Source organism: Euprymna scolopes, chromosome 7, assembly GCF_053919585.1.
Source record: "Euprymna scolopes isolate OS-2025 chromosome 7, ASM5391958v1, whole genome shotgun sequence".
NCBI classification, from domain to species: domain Eukaryota; kingdom Metazoa; phylum Mollusca; class Cephalopoda; order Sepiida; family Sepiolidae; genus Euprymna; species Euprymna scolopes.
The window spans coordinates 82510921-82529059 of NC_136488.1; the positions used below are offsets into that span (position 1 = coordinate 82510921).

Genomic DNA, 18139 nt, shown 5'->3' on the forward strand with positions numbered 1-18139 from the left:
TCTCTCTCTCTCTCTCTCTCTCTCTCTCTCTCTCTCTCTCTCTCTCTCTCTCTCTCTCTCTCTCCCAGCAAATGAGGTGTGTTTAAATACATTGCACCCGGCGTCGAATAAAAATCCTCTCACTTTCTTTCTCTCTCTGGCATCTCATCCGGAAATCAATTGTAGGTTTCCCTTTTTATTTCATTCTTTACCAAATATCCGTGTTCGGATGTTAGGCATTGGATATAAGCAGAATTCATTTATACTCTGACTGGCGTCGATCAATTTATCAACAAACACACTAACACCCGATGTTCTGTCTTAGACTTTAGAGTTTTTGTTTTGTTTTTGTTTGTTATTTTGCTTTGTCTTAGTTCTTTTTATTATCATCATCATCATCATTATTTTTTTATGCGGTAGCTTAGCTGGTTTTGTTTTTCTAAAGGATAATTTTGAATGTTGTAAATTCGTACAGCTAAATTAGTCGTTCCATTATCCATTTAAGTGTCTTTGTGCGCGTGTGTTCGGAATTAAGAATTAAATAAAATAAAAGCGATATCCAAAGTACAGAAAACATTAAAAAAAAATAAAAATAAAAACAATAAGTATCTGTCGTGATAATACACGATGATTTGAAACCAACTTCATAGCGTAAATACACACATGTACGCATACACACACATATATACACATACACATATAGACATATAGACAGACAGCGATGCGTGTGCATACATACATCTGCATCAAAAGTGACAGAAAAAAAAATTATCTTCCGCCAGTGTTCGCACTAGTTCATATAAAATAGCATCTGAATTGGTGAAGTTAAAAGAGATTAAAATAGAGAGTAGTAAATCTGGAAAGCGTTTTTAATTTTTTAAATGAAAGGAAAAACGTATAAATCGGTATAGACAGCGAAAAGAAAGGAAATTATCTAAGTAGATTCGCTTTCTCGATTCTCCTAAAAATGTTAAAAATTTGTAATGGCAGTTATTTGTATATTTTACTTGCTAACTTTTGTATGACAGCACGCATATGTGTGTGTGTGTGTGTGTGTGTGTGTGCACGCGTGCAACATCATAGAAACCTTAGTTATTCCAAGAATAAATAACATCCCACGTTTCTCCAAAATACTTATTTACAAACAGTTTTCTTGCCAATCTTAAGAACGTATTTTTCATCAGGAGGCTTCATCAGTGTATAAAAATTTATAATCAGGTTACAACAATTAAAACGCAACATTCATTTAACACTTATACACATTTTCTTTTCACTCTCTCACTATCTCTTTCATACACACACACACATATATATATAATGTTGCTGTTGCTCTTCATTATAGAGTCGGGGATTTCCACGAAAAATAGAAACTGAAGGGAAACATATATATATATATATATATATATATATATATATATATATATATATATATATATATATATATATATATGTTTCTTTACTGCGTTGTACGCACGTCGTACATACATTAAAATTATAACACTTATTTAATTAATTTCTTTTTTACAGCAATAGCACTTGAAGAATGGAGCAATAAAATAGATACGTCATATATATATATATATATATATATATATATATATATATAAAAGAAAGCGCTTGTTGCAAGAAATGACGCCGTATTAAAGTACGGACTTAGATTTTGTCTGCGTTTATTGCCGTAAGTACGTTTTATTTTATTAGTTTCTCCCCCCACCGCCACCCTTTCTTTTCGTCGTGTTGTACCAAGGTTTAATTTTCCAAGTCAATAATTTGAAGTACGCAAAAGAGATAGAGAAGAAAGCGAACATCGCCGTAGCTCTTTTTCTTTCTTTGATTCCGTTTTGAAGAAGGTCGGGAGATAACGATGCGTTGATGACTGCTTCTTCGCACACGGCGTACAGAGAGAGCGCGCACTTGCACGAGAAAGTCGGAGCGGCGCCTTGCTTGACTTTTCATCACTGGACGACCCTTATCCAATCTCTTGCCCATGTCCGTTAGCCAGTCTGACGTCATAAGGGCCAAGTTCAGCAAGCAAGCCGCTGGGCCAGCGATTTGACCAATCATCACGCTGCAATCCGACTGCTCGTCCTCCTGATTGGTGCTTTATTCGCCAACCTTTCCCGTCATCACCTCGTTTATTGAACGTAAAGACGGGGCATTTCCGTACAACTCTCTCTTCCTCTCTTAAATGCCCTCTTCCTCTACCCCCTTCTTTCTTTCTATCTAGTTCTGAAACCAGCGAGCCGATACGGAGAAAAAGCGGCTCACTCGTCGCTCGCTTGGCAATTTGTTCCGACTCTCGGATCACCAACGACATTAATAATACCACTCGGTACCGTTAGTGTTGTTTGTGTGTTTATATAGTACGACGCTATCTCTAACCCGCCCAAATTCGTTTCTTCCTTCTCTCTCTCTGCCTTCTCGTTTTGTAAATGGATTACACTTTTACGACGACTGTGTGGATAATAATTTGATAATAAATAGTAAGATACCCCAGCATTAAAAGAAAAAACGCAACTTCTATCAAGCAGCACGTGTTTCCAGCGAGTCCAATCATCCAAACTGCAAGTAGGTGACACTTTATTTTGTTTAAAAAATAAAATAATAGTGAATAATCTTTCTCTCCTATATATATATATATATATATATATATATATATAAGAAATGTGTTAAAGTTTCGTTGATTTCAACACTGTTAGATCGATTTGTCCCCGTTTGTTTGCCTCCCCGCGGGATGATATATATATATATATATATATATATATATATATATAATCTCGTAGAGAGTCCCCCTTCCTTCTCGCAAAAGATAATCTGAATTATTAGGTGAAAGTACAAAATAGTTACAAAGTGTTCTCGTCTCCCACAGGAATACATAACGTTATTATTTCACTGCGGTCCATAATTGCATAAACACTAAAAACTGAATCCTAGTGTAAGAACAGCTACTACGCTCTGCTTACAATCATAAGGCGAAGGAAGCGAATATCAATGATCCAAGATCTCAATCAGATTTTCTTCGCTTGAAAGTTGAATATATGGAAATTGTTTTGTTTTTTGTTTTTTTGTTAAAATTATACACTAAAAGAATTCTGACTTCAGATTTTGTCTATTTTGGAGGGGGGAAAGGCTGTCGACTGTTTTTCTCTGCCCGAGAGTTCCAAGAATTTTTTTAAACGCTAGTTTCTTTTCATGTTTGTTTTCGTTTAATTTGAAGAAATTTTTTATTCTTTTGGAGTCTATAGACTTTTAGACTTCTCCTTTTGGATATTTATTATCCTCCGAATTTTTGTTCAAATAACTTTTTCAGTAATTTTAGAATACTACTCGTACATCCAATGTGGGGGTTTGTCACTCAAACTTAGCGTTAGTGGTAGTTTTAGAACTTTGCTGAAAATGCTAATATTTAATTATAATGCGTGATAATTCGCACCTGATTGAAGAATTTTGCGAATTTCTTTTTTCTTTTAATATTTTGTAGAGCATTTGAACCAAACTATTTATCCTTAATCCTAAACTGATACTAAGTTTTAGATTTAGTTCAACAAAAGTCGATTTGGTCTTTGCTCAAATTAAACACCCCCTCCCCAATTCTTTTAAATTATTTTCGAAAATTGAGACGGGGTTTTCTTAATTTTGTGTAAACGTTTGTACAAAAAGTTGACAATATTGAATTTTCGGTGCTGGTGCACTGGTGCAGAGAGTGATCCGCCGCGCTATTTTTTAAATCGTATTTCCAAGTTTAATTAAAGTTTTATATATTTTTTTTATTCAATTGTAAGGTTGACGTATAGAATAGGTACAAAACACTCCCTTCCCATGTTAAGAATGGCTTTTTAAATAACGTTATTTACGTCCCGAGCGGATCAGTCACTTGCTCACTCACCTTTGTACCGAATTCGTGGACTGGACCGCCATCAATAGATTCCCTCCAGTGCACCGAAACTGACGTAATTAAAAGAAAGTGACAATCTTTTTCCGAGAAAAATTTTATTTTTTTACTACCTAACCCAGCGTAGTATAAACGCCCCAACCTTCCCATGTTAAGAACGGCTTTTGGAATAAACACCCAACATCGAAAGCCGTTCATAACATGGGGATGTGGATGCTTATTCCGAAAGCCGTCCTTAACATGAGGTTGGGGCTGGGTTAGATCGTAACATAACTTTTAACATTTTGTGGATTTTTTTTTTTTTTATGAAAATTAAATATCAAGTAAAAATGGATTTTTTTTTTTTTATGAAAATTAAATATCAAGTAAAAATGGATTTTTTTTTTTTTTATGAAAATTAAATATCAAGTAAAAATGGATTTTTTTTTTTTTTTTATGAAAATTAAATATCAAGTAAAAATGGATTTTTTTTTTTTTATGAAAATTAAATATCAAGTAAAAATGGATTTTTTTTTTTTTACTTGATTACTCAAAAAAAAAAAAAAACATCAAAAGCGAGAAAAAAAATTAATCTCCAATTTTATATAATTTAGTTTGCAATAATTTATATTCGTTTGAAATATTTATGAACGTTTAATAAAACGGTCCACGGCCACGAATTTGGAGCGATTGTTAACGAGAAAATTCACTATCGCCAAAAAGTTTAATTTGGCATTGAACAATTTGAGCGTTTTAAAATTCCCATGCAAATTTAGAAAGTCATTTTTAACATAGGGGTGGCGGAGGGTGGTGGTCTTAACAATTTCCTTGACGCGGACGGAACTCTCGTAAATTCGAAACAAATTGGTAAATAGCACAAGCGACAACATTTTATTTATTTTTTCTTCCCCATCAAACGATGCGTGACTAGTCTAATGTTTAGTAAACATTGTTTGCAATCGCTGACTACGGGATCGAAATCGGCTATATCAAGTTCGAATCCTATTAGATCTGTTGTATTATTTCGTTGTTTAATTACGCATTATTTTTACTGGAAGCAAACTGTAGTACATGTTCTGATACTACACTTCAACTTTTTTTGTCTTCAGTCAGTGAAGAATAAATCCTTCCAGACTGAGGCATTTTTTTTTTTTTTTTTAAATTTCTGATCTAATCACAAATGTCCCTTCTTGGGAAGCTGGATTTCTCCCACATTAAAAACCGACCTACTCTGCCCTCGTGTGTAGGCAAGTAAATTGAAACAATGAAAGCCACTATGTAAAATAATGGCTTTGTGTTCAATTAATCGTATTAATCCTTTGCATTTCGTGAACTATTGGGATCACGCATCTTTCTCGCCTCTACAGAACTTTGATGAATAGTACATTTATGTATGACACATGAAGAATGCCAGCACTCAGCAGCCATCTTTGTTGGCTTAGCCCCTTCGTAAAATGTGAATTTGAGATTTAAAAAAAAAAAAAAACTACTTTAAAACACTCAAAAAAAATTGAGCCCGGTAGGTATAAAAGTAATTTTTGTTGGCTATGGAAACATTTATTTAATGTTGGTTCTTATGCGCTGAACTAATGTTATTTTGAAAGCCATTCTTAACATGGAGACAAGAGGGTACTTCCACCTAACAATTTAATAATAAAAAGATATCGTGAAACTTAAATACTACTTCAAAAAATAGCACAGTAACATAAGTGCATAAGCACCTTGAATTTTTATACCTTTTTTGTTAGACTTCTGTTAAATCCTCAATATACTTGTGTGTGTATATATTATATATATATATATATATATATATATATATATATATATATATATATATATTCGAATTAACCTAAAACTTAGATTATGGTAAAATAAAGTTCTGTTCAAGTGGCTACTCATTTGCCAACTGACTGTATTTTTAATTTCCTACCCTCATCCGGGCAAATAAAGCTGGCTTATATACTTTATCCAATCCATGATAAAAAGCTAAGTTTCCCATAAAAGCTGACAAAACCAAAAAATAAAATCAGAAAGAATAACAAAATCATGCTAAATTATTTTGTGTAAATGCAAACGAATAACTCAACTTATGAGAGCGTCTACACGGGAGTTGGAAGAGGGGGAAAAAGTACTCTTGCAGAAATACGGACCGTGCTTGCTGAAATTATTTAGAAACTCGTTCTTAACATGGAAGTGCGTTTTGTAACTAGTGTGTAGTTTCACCCAATTTTATAAACAAGGTATCGTTAAATTTGAATTTAACTTGAAAATCCTTTGAAATGGCACCATCCGTATCCTGCCAATAAGTAATAAAAATGCATGCACACATTTTTCTCAGCATCTGCTCATTCTTCGTTATCGAGCACCAAATTTCCAGAGTGTAACCATAAGTTCAGTTTTTGCTAAATTTTTTAGCAAAAAAACAAGCATTTTTACAAATGCCTTTTCAGAAGTAGAAGACTGAGGACAAGAAAAAAAAAAGAACGTTAGTCATCTGATTAGTCTCGATAATCGTTCAAAAAATTAAACAAAATACTAGTCGAAACTCGCCCAATAAATGTCACTTGGATGGGTTTCTACCAGTATTTTTTTAATTTTTGAGCGATTATAGAAACTTCCCAGATAATCGTCTGTCATCCGTTTTTTTTTTTCTTGTTTTAACTTAAGACTCTACACTACTTGTGTTTCAAAGTAAAAAAAAAATTTTTTTAACTTAAAATAAGTTAAAAAAAAAAAAAAAAAAAAAACTTATCCTGCTAAGTAGGAGTAACTTATCTTGCCTTTGGTAACGTTTGTTATATATTTTTCCACTTTCGTTTTGTTTCTTTTGCAAAATGTCTGAAGATGGTTAATGGAACACTACTGAGAAAGGAATATCTGATATTATTAATTCCATTTTATTGGTTTTCAAATAAATTAACTAAGTAATTTCCTCTAGAAACATAAACTTCACGGGGATGAGGGGGGGGGGGATGTAATTAAATTTGCATAGCAAACTGAACCACAATCCAAAAATTGAACTAGTGTATTGAAAAAGGTTATTTTTAAAATTCAAGTTTCCACTTCACTTCCGGTTGCCCCTCTTACCCCTTTTTTTTTTTTTTTTTTTTAATTATATTATTTAGAGAAGCCCTGTTTTTTGACGTGGAGAAAACTTCTGCACTTTCACCTAACAATTTAATAACACGAAAATAAAATTCGATTAAAAACGAAGCAACAACCATAAGTAAAGTGGAAACGTGAACAATCGTAAAAAATCTTAAACAATTCTATAAAGTTTTTTTTTTTTTTTTTTCTTTCCTTTTTAAGGGACAAATGACCGACCGGGTTTCCTAAGCCCGCCAGTTTCTTTTCCTTGTCTTCCTCGTTTTGATAAAATCCCAAATACTTTTTGTTTAATAAAATCTTCTACACAAACTCAACGCGTGTCGAAATATTGTTTAACGGTTGAAAATCCCCACCCCCAACACACACATTAAAGGGGTTGCCATACAATGTAATAACAGTTGGTGCACTTTCAAACTAGTATCTCTCCCTTACTTCCGAACTTTATCTAATAGTATTATTTATATAAAAAAAATAATAAAATAAAATAAACCCTAATGCGGTTTTAATCGCACGGACCGCCCCTTTTTATTGTCCTCTTTTTTTCTACACATAATGGCTAATAATAATCACCTTGAGTATTGTTTCCCTTATCCCTTGTCGCTCAAGACCCCCCCCCCCTCTTTTCCCCCCTTCAGTGTCGTCTAGGTTTTATTCTAATTCTCCCTAAGAGATTGAAAAGTCACTAACAGTTCGTAATACTATCATTAAAGCGTTCATGAGCGCGCGTGAGAATAACAACGCAAGTTGTAGGTTTTTATTTTTATTTTTTTCCGGAGTTCATCAACTTAACCCAAACCAGTCTAGTTGTTTATTTTTCTTTGTAGCAGGCACAGCAATTTTTTTTTTCTTTTCAAATGTTAGATCTGGTTGTACTGAAGAAAAAAAAAATGGGGGTTGAACAACATTGCTTGTTTGGTCGTGATTATAGCACGAGTGCCCCTTTAACAAAAATTCCCGTGAAATTTGCTGTGCTGTTCGACAAATCTACAGCTCGCCTCCTGTTCCGATCCATAATAACTATTCTGCTTTACTTTTTCCCCGTTGTCTTCGGAGATGCGCCAGTAGATGAAATAATCGACAATGCCTAATGATTTTTTTTTATTATCTTTTGATAAAAACCTGAAGTTAAAAAAAAAAATTGTGTTCATACAAATTAGTGTCCCCATTAGATGAACAACGCTGCCAGATCGGAACGTTTTTCTTTTAATTATTAAAATAATCGTCTCCAATGGGAAGAGGTGGGGAGAGCTTTCCACCCTGACTTAAGGTTTATGGATGTTCGATAATCTGTGTGTCAAAAGATTGTCGCTCCCACCTAAAAACGACCTTTAACTTCACCGCTAACCCTAAGTCCGGGTGGAACTCAGCCTCGTATTGAAGACTGAAGTGATTCTATAAAATGATCGTTTTATTTCTGTTTTAATAAACCGTAAGAATTTGATCGATCTGATGTTTAGGTTTGTGTTATATATTCCATCCAATTTTGTGACTAATTTTTAATAAATTAGTAAACTAAAACCAATAAAATAGGATTATTACGAAAGGATCGGGTCCTACCGTCCTCGCTAACACAATATTAGAGACATTGCATATTACATTTAACAGCCTGATAACATTTTCGAAAATTACCTCGAAGATTTGTTTTTCCAAAATGGTTTAGCGGACGAAATCCTCTAAATACCAACTCAAGACAAAATAGGGATGACATGACAGCAAACTAGCTCTCCTAAATTTTCAGCATTGAATGAAGTTATTTACTTTTCCTCTCTACGGGGTCAATGTTAGGCACTGATCGTTTTTTTTTCTGGGGTGTGGGGGGGGGGTACTCTAGATAGGACAAAAATAAAAATTGCCTTGATCTAGAAGGATCCGTTGAAAATTTACAGCGATATCAATTTGAAAAAATGAATTTGAATTTGGGATGCTAAAACTTATACGATCGAAAAATGGTCTGCACCTTTCCCTTTTTCGTGCACATTATTAATTATAATTATTTTTAAGTTTGCAGTTTTCTATCTCGTTGATTTTATTTTATTTTTATTTATTTTTTTTTAATAAATAAAAATTAAAAATTTAATTCTTAAAAATTAATTCTAATTTATATCAAGAAAAAAAATGGCAAGTGTTAGATTTCAAACCATTTTTTACGTAGATTTTAGCCTCCAAAATTCATCTTTCAAAGTGGTACTGACTGCTCATCCATATTTCCTCGATCCCAATCGACAGCTAAGAAAACGGTAATGATGAATAGCTGAAAAAATGGTGTTTAATATTGAATCTATAGCAATCCAAATTTTTTGTTCGTAAATTTAGGAAGAGGGCGAGGGTTCATTAAACATTAAATAACGGAGGTAAGTGTTAGATTTGGGATGGATTAAGATTTTTAAAAATGAGACGATATAAAGTTGTTTTAAAGATTATGACCTGCTGAACGTTTTGGAGTTAAATAAATTTCGTATTAATTACGCATGAAATCTGGGAGGAAAAAAACACACACACACACACACACAGATTTTGAATGTGTAAATATGCTAGTATCATCGGTTTATTTCCTACCTGATGCCATATTTATAGGAAACTATGCCAATGTTTTAGTTTAAAGTGTAAATTGTTATTTAATCTTGTAATACTAAATTAATCAGTCTTAAAAAAAAAAAAACAATTTATGGCGCTTCTACAGAATTGGGACGAGATTTTGTAGTCGATAAATGGAGTTTTCAGATTTAAAAAAAAATGGTTTCAGCTTATTTTATTTTTTGTCAAGTTACAATGGTAGCTTCAAATTATGCAGTCGAAATTACCTGAATATTAGTGAATTATTAAACAAACCAACTTTCATCGTGTTAGCAGGTGAAAAATTGCCGCCATATTGTTTAAATCAAAACTAAAAAGTACCTCCCTTCTGAACTCTCCTGTATCTTACGATCGTTTTCATCAAATTCTATTTTTTTTATTTTCTTCAATAAATAATTTTCTACCAGGTCGAGTTTCGTAATTTTTTTTATATAATCATCTTAAAAATACGAGGAATACATAGATACCATTGTTTTCACATGAAATTCAGTATTACGATTTCCGAAATTTCGTCCCAATAGTGTAGAAGCACCGAATTTATCACCTATACAATTTTATAGGTGTTCAATTTCCGTCTGTTTGTTTACAATATCACGTCAGCTGATATTTGGGCTTGGCGATGAATGCACTGAAAAAGTCACTTTTGATTAATACCAGTTTTAAAATATGACTGTTTTTCGGAATATTTTTAAATTGGTAAAAGTGAAGTGATTGTCCTCCTACGCATTCATCGTCAAGCCCAAATATCAGCTGACGTTATATTGTAAACAAACACAAACGGAACTTGCTGAACACTATTTAAAAAAACAAAAAAAAAACATTTTGAGCACGTGGTACAATGGGGAAAGGAGTGGCTGGTTACTTTTAATGCATCTAAAACCAAACTTCTATCTTTACACCATCAACGCCCTGATCCCCATCTGGCATCAATTTAAATGAATGGCTCTCGTCTTGGGGAGGCCTCATGTTTTGATAAGCTTCTGGGTTGACTTTTACTCCTGATCTGAAATGGAACACGTACATTAAATCTATTGTCAAAACCGCTGGAAAAATGGTAGGATCCTTCTATCAATCTAGTAGATATCTTACCGCTGGCGCAATTCTCTATCTATATAAGAGCCAGGTACGTCCAAGGATTGAGTACTGTTGCCACATTTGGTCAGGAGCTGCTAAAAAGAACTTGTCCTGCCTTGATAGAGTTCAAAATAGATTTCGTAGGCGATGTCCTTTTCTCTTCTCTGCAGCCTCTATCTCACAGAAGAGATGTTGCGAGTTTCTCTGTTTTATCGTTATTTTCATGGCAAGTGCTCGACTGAGCTTCAATCTATGGTCCCCCCCCTCGCCAAACTTTCGCAAACACTCGTCTAGCTGGAAACACTATCAATAATTCCCCCCACTCTTTATCTGTGCCTAAACCTAAACGTAGATTCCATGAAAATAGCTTATTTCTTAGAACTGCACGCCTGTGGAACTGTCTTACGTTCTCCTGCTTTCCAGCTGACTACAATCTGATTGTCTTCAAGTCCAACGTAAACAAGTTCTTGATGAGCCGTTCCACTTAGTTTACAAATTTACCGAATTTCTATTACTAACAATTACTATATTGTCCAATTGACTACTGTACACTCTTAACCCTTATCCTCAAGTGGTCTCTGGGCTTGATAAGTGGTGATGCCTATGTAAAAAAAGAAAAAGTCTATAGTTATTTTGAACTTTTCAGCTTTAAGATGGTTTCCATTGAACTAACTTTTATATCTTAAACAAATTATAGTTTTATAACAATTTGACTCCATTAATAATTTCATGGTCCGTAATAAGTTGGCGGTATTGAATTCATTAAATTGAACCAAATGATAATGTTTCAATAACAACCATCTTAAAGCTGAAAAGTTCAATAAAACCATATTTTTTATTTCAAATAACGAGACATTAATTTTATATTGCCCATCAATACCTGCATTTTCAAGGAAACACTAGAAACTCAGCTTATGGTTTAAGATGGTGCTTTTCTGAGAACCCGCATCGGCAATTAAACTAAGTTTTTTAGTTAAACACTAGTTATTTCTCCTTTCCTAAAAATACACATTGTAAATATTTCAAAATTATTACCATGTTATGTCTTAATCTTCTCGTCCTTTCAAATTTACGAAATTTAATTAAAACAAAATCGTACGCGGTTTAAGTTCCACTGTTAGCTCTCTCATATATATATATATATATATATATATATATATATATATATATATATATATATATACTAAAAGATTGATTTATTTTTTTTAAGTGAATGGATTTTATTCAGTGGCTTGGTTAAGACCAATCAATTGATTATCTGAGTCTGTTTTTGCAATCTGGAGATTCAAAAAGGTGGTCAAAAGTCAAATATATAACCAATGTTACCAAAGGCAAGATAACTCTTCTACCTACCTGGATAGGTTTTTGTTTTTACTTGATGTAAAATGTTTATTCAGTTCGAAAAGCAAGCAATGTCAACCGGTATGGGAACACAAGAAAAAAAATGACCGCGTTGCAAATACATTACAGCTATTTTTCGTTGTGCTCGGTAGCCGGTACATTGCGTGTTTTTCGAGCCGAATAAACATTTTACATTAAGTAAAAACACTAAAATTCTGCCCAGCTATGGTAGAAGAGTAGCCTTTATTTTATTATGCATTTGATTTCTTTTTATAACTTTTTCGAATCTCTGGATTGCACAACAAATCAGATTCTTGAACTTTTCAGCTTTGTAATACCTGCCAACTCTTTGTTTAGTTTTGTCTCGCATTGCAATCGATGTAAGCAAAAAATGATATTCCGTATTATTTTTGCCCTGTCCGATTTATCGAACTGGGCAAAATAATACAACGTACCCCCTCCCCTCTTAGACCGGTTGCAATTTGAAGCAAAACTGATCACGAACAATTTGCAGCCATTACACAGCTGAAAACTTAAGATAACGTTAAAAAGTTGCCTGGTAATGCAACGACTTAGTGTTATACAAGTTTTATGCATTAAAAAATCGTAGAACATAAATATTTTTTAATGCAATTAAAACGAAAAAAATGAACAAATGTGGAATGTAATGTTCCAATATCTATATTTTATAATTTATCATCAAAGATATTTTACAATTTTTTAAATATTTAAAACTTTTTATTTATTTATTTCTTTTTATTTTTATTTTTTTTTTTTTTAAAATCAAAAATATTGTGTGGCAGCACGTGTGATCAAAGAGCGACATCTGTTCTCTGGGCATCCCGTGTATTGAGTAGAGGGGGGGGTATGATACATTACCTCACTGGGGAATGCAGACGGTACCAATACTGGCTAATTTTATACCCGTACAGTATCTTTTTGGTGGGCAGTTGGATTCCCCATTAAAAAAATAATTAAAAAAAAAAAACTAACCTTGTGTCTGTGGATGTCGATTAAACGCTTCGAGGTTAAAATAAAGTTCCGCGTGTCTACATTCTTGGTACTAGTGCACCTTACGAACTGGATTTGTAAACTACGGCTCGACCGGAAACTGACGCAAATCGCCGGAATATGATCAAGTTGATCAGACTATCAGAAAACAACAAACGTGATTAGCCAATAAAAATACAAGCAGACGACTCTTAATAAATTGGAAGAAAAAAAGTTTTTAATTTTAATCAGTCAGAAAGGAGCACACACACCAATCTAACTATGCTGGACACATTATTACAGACGCCGTGCAAGTCATAAATCCTCCAGATCATTTACCTGTGGACACACGACATGGTCACTAAAAAAATCTGAAGAGAGAATGTGGGGTGAGCTCGAAATACTGTTACCGATTGGAGGAACTAACCTTAAAATAATATTTATTCATGAAACTTGCGGTTGGTTGTTAGGCGCTTCTATATTATAACGAAAAATATTGAATTTCAAGTGAAACAAATGGTACCCACGTAATTATCAGGTCTCAAATAGTAACATATCCTAAAAATATGAAACACAATAAGGTAGAAAAATAAATAGAAATTTGTAAAATTAAGCGAAATCACTTTTACGCTTACTAAAAAAGTTGACAGGAGACAATTAAGTTGTGTTGCTTACGTCACGTAATGAAGGTAATTCAAAATGTTGAATAAATTTTATTTCTCATCTTAAACTTTATTTGTCCTTAAACTATATCCGATGGTGAAGCCCCAGCTTGCGGGCTTTGGGGAGTGTGGAACCACCCCTTAATTGGCATTGCTCTCAGGTCCACTCTGACCCGGAGTGGTAGTACCTGTTAGGGTCCCAATTATGGGTTAAATAAAAACTGACTTAAAATATATATATATATATATATATATATATATATATATATATATATATATATATATATATATATAATCCTATTAAAATATTTTCTTCCAAATCACTGGATTTAGCATTAAATAACCTAAAGAGTTGATATGCTGTAAAACAACCAACCAATCTTAAACTTTATCGAAAACTGTTTTTCATTAATAATTTTCAATTTTATTGATATGTTACTATTTGAAACATAATTAGCATTTGTTTTACTTGAAATTCAATATTTTTCGTTATAATATAGAAGCAGATTTATATTACAATACACGAAAAAGTAAAATAATTAAAAAAAAAAAAGCATAATAAATGTTAAGGGCAATATAAGTTACTCTTCTATCTATCTGGAAAATCTTTTAAAATGTTTAATCGGTTCTAAATATATAGTGTTTATCGGTGTGTGTGGACAATACAGATCGCGGCGATCTCTCTATTAAATACGTTAAGTTTCGAAAATGAGTTACAAAAAAAAAATAGATACTCCTTGGGCGTTGAGTTCCATGGCGACCAGCAGAAAAATTTAATGTGTAAATGTTTACTTTAACAACAGAACACCGACCAATAAATTTTTAGGTTTTCAGGGTCGCTGACAACGAATCTGATATTCAAACCCGTCGCAAATTTACCGTTTGCATGGTATTAACTCCTAAACCCTCACACTATTTTGTGCCAACTCACCGCCATCGTTTATGCTATTCTTGCATGATGCGTTCGGCAAAAAAAATAAAAAAATAAAGTAAAACGAATAATAAAAATGCTTTTGTAGACCGCTCGTGAAAACTTAATTTTTTTTTTTTTTTTTTTAGATCAATTAAAAAAAGGCATCAAAAACTACGTAACAGAAAAATTAACCACATTTTGTTTTTGAAAACTTTCTTATTTTAAATGTCTGCTAAAAAATTCGATGTGACAAGTCACCTTACTACGCGCGTCCATGCGCGAACGCATCATGTAAGAATAGCATAAACGATGGCGGTGAGTTGGCACAAAATACTGCGAGGGTTCAGGGGTTAATACCATGCAAACGGTAAATTTGCGACGGGTTTGAATATCAGATTCGTTGTCAGCGACCCCCCCCCCTAAAAAAGCAAAACATTTTATTGGTCGGTGTTCTGTTGTAGTTAAAGTAAACATTTACCCATTAAATTTTTCTGCTGATCGCCATGGAACTCAACGCCCAAGGAGTACCAAAATTATACAAAATACTGTTAGAAACTCGCTCAATATATATTACCGTGACATAGGCTGACATATATCCGATGGGTTTCTAACCGTATTTTAGTTACTCTTGTAACTTGTTTTTGATAAAATTTATTTGTCTTTTTTTTTTTTTTTTTTTTACCACTTTTTCGTACGTTTGTATTATAATACAAACCCATAGAAGCACCGGTTATGTTTTATTTTGTTTAGTATCCGGTAAGTATTATTTTGTTTCATAGCGTTTCCAAATTGATCGGAACTCTGCATATTTCGGCGGTTTACACCGGGTACCGGTGGAGCTAGAGCGGACGTTTAAGGAAATCCGGTTCGCAAGTTGCAACAGTACCATATTCTTTATCAGCTGATCGAATGTTTACCAATTTAAAAATTTCTGTCATTCGGGGGGGGGGAAGATCGTTTGCTTATTTTAAAACCGGTTAATATTAATCAGAAGAGACTTTTCCAGGGCATTCATCGTGAAGCAGAAACAATCAATTGACAAAGTTAAAAAAAAAAAAAAGACACGCCAAACTTTATTTTAACCCGCATTCAAAGGATTGTGTTCGTATGCGATCAAAAAATAATACACTTACAAAAATGCTTCAAAATAATGTCAGTTGGTTTATTAATCTATTTTTAGTAGTAAACGTTTTTCACAATGTTTTAGCCAGACGTTTTTAAATTTGATACATTTCTTTTCACTCAAATCTAAAACGCTTGTCTCTAAAAGCGTGACCATCGTCATAGATGGCCTGTCAGCTGAAAAATGACGTCATCGCCATAGGTCCTAGCAAGCAAGATAAGTGGAACACACTGTCGATAATGAGCAGATATTTTTTACAAAAAGCGTTAGAAAACTTCAAAATTGGATTAAAAAAAGATAAACATGATACTTTGTACTGAAACTCCTCCAATATTAATAATAAAAATATTAATAATAAAAACGAATTGAAAGGGAGAAAAGTTGTTAAAAAGTTTAAAAAGGAATACGATTTGATTTGTATGTAACTGAAGTTTATTCAATAGAAATAAATAAAAATGAGCAATAAATATTTTTTAAATAAAAAAAACTATTTTAAAAATCAAAACTGAAAAACAAACAATAAATTAGTTTAACTGAAAAACAAACAAATTAAAAATTAAATTCAAACAAATGTTAGTATAAAGAAAGTTACGAAGGCAGAAATATTTCAAATATTGAATATTAAAACTTTTAAAAAATCTGTTGTAGAATTTAATTAAAAGTTTGATTTTTTCTTTTTCTGGTATTTTTTTACTAATATTGTCATTCTCTTTGTGACAAAAATTGTTTATAAGGGAATTCGATGAACTCCATATCAGCATTTTTTCAATTTGCATCACAAGAGTCAACCTGAAATCGATTTTGATCAGCCAAAATATTTAAAGTTATGTACATGGCTAATTTTCTCTGATGAATCGAATGTAAAAAAGAATCGCATTTTGTAAGTTTGTTTATAACTATATAATTACATAAGACAAAATTATTAGTTATATCATTTGAGTATAGCAGAGAACCTCTGTTAATACCCTGAAAGTAGTTGTTTAATTCAGCTATTTCTTCAACAGCGTCTCTCCAAGATATTAAATTTTTGCAGCTATTGCATTTCAGTTTTTTTGAAAACTGCATGACCTGCTAAGTATAATATAACAGGAAGTACTTCCTTGCATTGATTAACATCATCTTCTGTTACTTAACATCTTCTGTTAAATTTATAAACATGTAACTCTTGCTCCCGTGTCATTTCATCCCAGTTAGTTTCTTTTACATTTTTCACTTCAATAGTTCGATTATTAATTGGTAAGCTCAATTTTAAAACTGACAACATTCTGAGTTTTTTTTCACATTCTTACACCTGACGTATCGATATATTATACTGATCTCCACTAAGTTGTCGATACTAGCCAAGCCTTGCCTCAAGGTTATCTGTCTGAAACTTTCCTGGTAATATATACACCATGTTCAGTACATTTATACAATATTTAGTCAATTCTAAAATTGCGTAAATAGTATGGTGCAAAGCAGTATATGGTTCCTTTGTTAACTTACCAGTTCTTCCAGGAATGCTATTCCAAGTTTCTAACCAGTCACAGAACACATTTAGGAAACTATAATTATCACTATTTCATGTAAGTGGATTAGCATATTTATTACGGTCGACAACCTTTATATGATGTTTTCACATTCATTATTGTCCACCAAATATAAAATATTTGAATGTATTCTGCGATTTCTGAATAATTTGGCAAGCATCCCTGTTTTCCTAAGGTTAGCAAACCTTGAATAGTATATTCGTTGAAAATTTGCAAAACCAAATCAACATTTTGCCTTTCAAAAGTAGTCGGAGAAAGAGCTTTTGAAGTCAACTTATAGCAATATTTCACAAGTGATTGAGATTCTAGGGCATAAAGTTTATGTAAATTAGAAAATGGAACACTTTGGATGTTATCTAATTCATGATTTCCATTATAACAAAACTTTGGGAGCATCATGCATTTACGTTCATCTTTTTGGCGAAGCCAATTGTTTCTAATGCATTTTAATATATGCACTGAGTCGAATAATAAGAAAAGAGGGATAGACGTTCTAACTGGATGGGGATATACAATTGAAAGCTTTGATGGGCTACAAAAGAAAGACATAGCTTTTTTTATTTATTGCATTATTATCTGTTATAACAGATAATACCTTAAACCCTATATCTTCTAAGCCAATTATTACACATTTAATTATGTCAAATAAGTTCTCAGCTAGAAGACCTTTAGTTGGCATAACATGCACAACATCCTTATATTGTGAGAATACACTGCTAAGCATAAAAGCAAATGCACTTGTGGCAGGTTCATTGCTGTTAGCTAAGCCAACAATATTACCCCCTTTATAATCAAGATAAGGTTTGAGATGTATTTCATCAACAAGTAAAAATACTGTGATGCCATTCTGCATTAGTAACTTGAACTTACTTTTAATATACATGAGAAAATTGTTATCGTGTTGTTCAATGACAGGATTCATAGAAGTTGATAAGGTTAATCTTCGAATGGTTGAATAGCATGGTAAAATTACAT

General features: G+C 32.7%; 1 protein-coding gene across 12 annotated transcripts in view; it reads left to right on the plus strand.

Annotated features, from left to right (window-relative positions):
* The first annotated feature begins 1839 nt into the window (after positions 1-1839).
* The window catches only part of LOC145279803 (extracellular sulfatase Sulf-1-like), a 274221-nt gene continuing 257921 nt past the window's right edge, over positions 1840-18139 (plus strand). For all 12 annotated transcript variants that reach the window (XR_013868456.1, XR_013868455.1, XR_013868458.1 and 9 more), the window contains exon 1: positions 1840-2547. The gene's annotated coding sequence lies outside the window, so the exon portion shown is untranslated. The remainder of the gene's footprint in view (positions 2548-18139) is intronic.